Raw genomic sequence first — 5600 nt, forward strand, 5'->3', positions numbered from 1 at the left:
AATTTATAATTGGTGAATTAATTAAGCAAAAATTATGATTTGTCAATTTAATTAATTAATGACCCATTTGCATGTCAACCATATATGCTCATGTGCTTATCAATCTTCTGCAACCCTTGAAAGCCATACTTCCAAGTTCCAAGCACAAGCACAAGCACACCCAAGAAATTAAGGCTCCCAATATCCTCCAAAATTAAAGAAAGAATCAATACTTCTGCTTGACCTAATTAAGTGTCATGTCCTACATTGTTGAAGCATATATGTTTTTGCCGATGATATTTCATGGTTTCAAACAATTTGTACTACAAGAACCAAGCCCTAGAATTAAGGAAAACGAGCGAGCAAAAGATTAATTCGAAGCGATTAATGAAAAATAACACAGCTTAATTGTAATTTGAAATGATCTTATATTCCACCAATGTTTTATGGAACTAAATCATATTTATATATGTACACAGAAAAGGGATCCCAATTAAAAAGGGAAATTAATTCTCTCCCCCTCTCTCTCTCTCTCAAGATGGATAAGAAGAGAGCAAGTTTTTTGGTATACATGAAGAACTCCTCCATGCCCTAGCGTGCAGCATAAGTATCTCTCTAGCTTTCTCTTTAGCCTTGTTCTCACAGTCCATTTGAAACATCAAACATAGCTTTGCCACCACACCCAACTGCAACATTTCTTGAACAACCGCTGGAGTCGCCGAGAACTTCGAAACCGACAGGAGAATTCTCACCGCCTTGTTGGTCGCCACCTGCGAAACCCTCATAATTTTCTTTGACACGATGGCGAGCCCCGCCGCGTGCTCCAAGAGCTCCGCCCGCCCCTCGGCACATCCACATAGAATGTCCACCGCCATCAACATCATCTCGCAAGCCCTTCGCTCGGAAGAATCAAGAAGAAGTCCTATCAAAACAGAAACTGCGCCTCCATTGACGGCTTTGATTCTGTTTCTCCCCCACGGGGAAAGCTGGATTAGCAATTTCAATGCGGCGCTTGAGGCCTGCTGGGAGATCTGATCATGCAAAACCTGCACTATTTCGACGAAGAATTCGGTTTCCAACCGGATCATCTGCATCGGATCAGCCACTGCCATCATGGATTTCAACAACAAAATCGAATAAGCACGAGATTCGTAGCTGCCACGTTGCATGACTCGTATCAAGGATTTGATAAATTCGCCATTTTTCCCGATGAGATTCTTCAGAGCGGCTTCTGAAAGCTGGAGACTGCAGAGGATGCTTAAGGCGTCGGCGCTTGAAGCTTCTTCTACTGTTGTTGAGCTCACAATGGAAGCTAAGAACTCAACGGCTCCCGCAGCTTCCATGCAACGTTTGTTGGCGGCGCCCTCCGAAGCGATTGAGCGGAGTTTTTGCAAACACTTGCTATTCAAGTGTGGGGATTTGGCGTCGTTGAGTAGCTTGGCAATCTGGGTTTTGCTAATCGGAGGCTTCGGGGTCGGAATCCTTTCGACGCCGTGGGAAGCGTTCATGGTGCACCATGACTGGATCAATCGCCTGAGAGTGTGGTTTGGCGTGAGATCACAGTCGTTAGGAAGTGCTTGTTTTGTAGCCGGACAGGTGTTGTTCTTCCGGGAAAACAACCACTTTTCGATGCTTTCGCGGTCGTAGGTTATTCCGGTGGAGACTGTGACGGGGTCTTTCATGAGCTCCAGAGAAATGGGGCAGAGAAAGAAGGGAGGAACGTCGATCTCGTCCATTGAGTTTGATCAGATATGAGATAAAAAGTTTGAAGGTGTTAGAGAAGGCGCTAGCACTGTGAATTGGTTTGAAGATGTTGGGAGAGAAGATCAGGGGTGGTTTTATATACGCGTTGAGGAGTGAGGTTTCCAAAATGAGAAAGTCAAAACACGGACAAAATAAGAGCGTTGAGAGAGAGAGAGAGAGAGAGAGAGAGATGACTTTCCAAGCTATTAAGAGTCGGTCATCGATGGTTGTGGGATTTAGGAAACGATGTCACTCCATGGTTCTACTTGGCCAACCTTTTTCAAATGGGGAAATTGAGTTGCATAACTTGAATTTGTCCGCATGATTGAATATATGATTAGGGTAAGTAAGGGGGAAAATGATTCAACGTTTGCCTTTGTCAACCCAACCCCCATTGCAACTTGCAATGGCCGTACGAAGTATTCCATGTTTTTTTAGGTATGAAGTATTCTATGTACATTCCATAGATTTTGGGACTTAAAAAAAGAAAAGAAATATTTATTTTAATTTTAAACTTAAAAAGTAGTTAACAGTACTCATGAAGAACAGTATTTAGTTGCGTTGAAAATTCTAGCTCTCACACAAAGAGATTAGAACAACAATGAAAAACGTGTTCCAAGAAAGCCCCATCCCATGTATATTTTATTGAATCTGAAAATTAACAATCAAGAAGAAAAAAGATAAGACAAAAGAGCATGGTGTCATGACTTATCTCATAAAATTGTTGTTGTCGGCCATGATATCAAGTCGTCTTACGTGGCAAAAAAAGCCCAGGTAGTCCAAGTCAGACAGTAAGGGTGCGTTTGGGAGTGCTTTTTTAAAAAAATAATCTGCGATTTTAAACCAAATCGCAACTTTAGGGTGTTTGGAATTGCGATTTTAAAAATGCAAATTTGAAAATCGCAAAAAAATCTGCGATTTCCATAAGCTGATTAGAGGGTGCTTATTTGAAAAAGTGCGAATTTAAAACAAAATCACGATTTCTATTAAAAAGATATTTGGCGCAATAGTTACCTTTTTTATAACGGAAATAAAAAAAAATACCAAGAATATCCACATAAAATATATTAAAACCCTTTTTTTTTTTTTTTTTTTTCTTCCTCCTCTCTGTTTTGTTCATCATTATTGGTAATTTGGTCATGAAACCGCAATTATATGCTAATGTTATCCAAACACTCAATTGATAAAAAAAGTACTTTTTAGTATGTTTTACCAAACGCCTGTGCGATTTTAAAAAGTAACAATTTTAAAAATACAATCTTTAAAAACGCAATTTTTAAAATCGCACTTATTGAAATCGCACTCCCAAACGGGCCCTAAGAATAGTTATGGCTGTGCCATGCATATCCACATGGCAAAATTTCAAAGCCGCCATCGCCAGCCAACTCCTCTTTGAGAGGCTGACCTGTCCTTATCCTCTACTTCCACCCTACAGGCTTCCACAGTTCCACGAGCCCTTCCTTGTCATTAAGAAGCCATGTGAGAGCAGCGTAGCCGTAGATCGCTCTGGTCGTCCTCCTGGCCGTAGATTGCTCCGCAGTACGTACCCATGGTTTACGAAATTCTTTTCTTAATTGGTAGTTGGATGTTTTATTTCTACTTTTGTATGCTTTTTCTGTTTAATGTGAAGTCAACCGCCAAGCCCACCATCACGTCTCACCCGTGGCAGTAATTTAAGGAATTTACTTATTTATTTTCACATTTATAATATATTAATATATTTTTATAAAAAAAAAAAAATGGGGAAACTTCATTAAGGACCTCCAAACTTTCACCCGTTTTGAAATATCTCCCATGAACTTTAAAATCTCTCAATTTAATCCATTGAACTTTCAATTGCTTTCAATTTGGACCCCTCCGTCAGATTTTAAACATCACATGACGTTTATACCCCTGACTTTTGTATAAAATTTCAACTTCTAAAACGTTTTTTCATTTAAAAAAAAAACAAAAATCATGGATATTTTGATCTTTTTTTTTTGAATTTTTAACTGCTAAAATTAACGGAATGGTCCAAATTGAGAGCAATTGAAAGTTCATGGGACTAAATTGAGAGATTTTGAAGTTCAGGAAGGTATTTCAAAATGGGTGAAAGTTTGAGGTCCCTTAGTGAAATTTCCTCAAAAAATATTTACTTTAAGTTACTATCGCGTACAATTTTATTTACACCTCTTTAAAAAGTGACATTTGGAGGCGTAAAATTAATCACTTTTATTTACCCTTCATATTACTATCACCTATCAAATGAGTTACTCTTTTATTTTATTTTTTTTTTAGAATATTCTTGATGTTATTAAAAAATAAATATAATTTCACGTACACAAAATAGTAACATGGGTTCAGGTCTTGAGGTTACTTTTTCCTGCTTGAAGGCATACAGTAAAAAGGCTCGAATATTAAGTAAATGTAGCGGTTGTTAGAAGGTTTTTGTTTTGTTTTGTTTTTGTTTTTTGTTTTTTTTTTTGTAAAGAAATATATACGGCATTAACCTTGACTAAGATCTGTGCATTAATTAAAGAGGCGAAGACTACCTTTATAATTCAATGTAATCACCACCCGATCGACGAAGCATATATAGGACAGAGAGTTAAGAAGAATGAGAGTGCAATGGATGACTGCCCATATTACGTGAAACATGTTATTCATTGAATCTGTTATATTTAATTATTCTGTAATACATGATCAAAGCCGGATTAGGGTTTGATAGAGGGAATTTATTTTATAGTTTAAATTAAATTTTACATATTTAATATTATATATATTACAACGTGAAGCAAGGTGGCGTAGAGGGTTCGTAATAGCAAACAACAATAGAATCACAACTCTTCTTAAACCAAGATTCTATCAAAAAATCAAGGCAAAAGGGATAGAAAATCACTCACTCTCTGTTTCATACTGATAAATTGATCAAAATACATAAAATCTGTCTCTTACATAATAGGTTGACTGTATTTATAACAATAAGCAAACTTAGAGCAAAAGTAAACCTAAGCTTATTTTTTTGAAGGAATATTATAAATATTCATTATTTCAATAGACCTGTCAAAAGATCACACAAGAAGGGGTAGGTTATTCCCTTAGTACAATATCACCTACACTTGGTGAGACATCCCCCAACCAAGTAGACATAGTGACATGGGTGATAGCCAATTTTGCAAGCATATGCGCTGCATTATTAGCGTCTCTCATTATATGCTTGAAACTGGCGTTTTCCAAAGAAAGCAGCTCGTTCTGTATACATTCTATGAATTGCCCATAGTTGCTTAGACACGACTCTGCTGAAGCAATAGCCTTGACAACTTGCATGGAGTCACCTTCAAAGATAATGTTATCGAAGCCCAATTCCTTACAGAAAATAATAGCATATACCACTGCTAGAGCTTCAGCCGAAGTTGGATCAGTTTGAATGGTCAGAGATAAGCTTTGTGCTGCAACAAACTTACTAGTTGAGTCTCTAACTATGAGTCCCACACCAACATGTTTGTCTTTAGAGTGAATCCCACCGTCCTAATTCATCTTTATCATGTTGCATGGTGGACGTTTCCATACCACCGTCTCTAATCTGCTGTCAGGGGTTAACTCGCAGTGGCTCATGGTATTCACTCTTTGAAATTCTTCCAACAAAGACTGAGCTTCCTGCACTAGCCTGGTCGGATGGCGAAAAGTTTCGCCAAAAATTATAGAGTTCCTCCTCAGCCAAATTTTTCTTGCCAAGGCAACGAACAGTTCAATTTCCTTCGTAGTGCATCGTCCACGAATTGACTCAAAGATATCTGGAAAGCTGGTACCCACTCCACCACATTTTTGCAATTTAATTGGCCAAACTCCCCACACATCATTTGATGATGGACACGTCCAAATGATGTGCGCCATCGTCT

At 38.2% G+C, this 5600-nt stretch overlaps 1 pseudogene; it reads right to left on the reverse strand.

Annotated features, from left to right (window-relative positions):
• Positions 1-512: 512 nt before the first annotated feature.
• On the reverse strand, positions 513-1715 carry LOC132162110 (E3 ubiquitin-protein ligase PUB23 pseudogene; annotated as a pseudogene).
• Positions 1716-5600: the final 3885 nt, after the last annotated feature.

Source organism: Corylus avellana, chromosome 10, assembly GCF_965113065.1.
Source record: "Corylus avellana chromosome 10, dhCorAvel1.hap1.2, whole genome shotgun sequence".
Classification (NCBI taxonomy): Eukaryota; Viridiplantae; Streptophyta; class Magnoliopsida; order Fagales; family Betulaceae; genus Corylus; species Corylus avellana.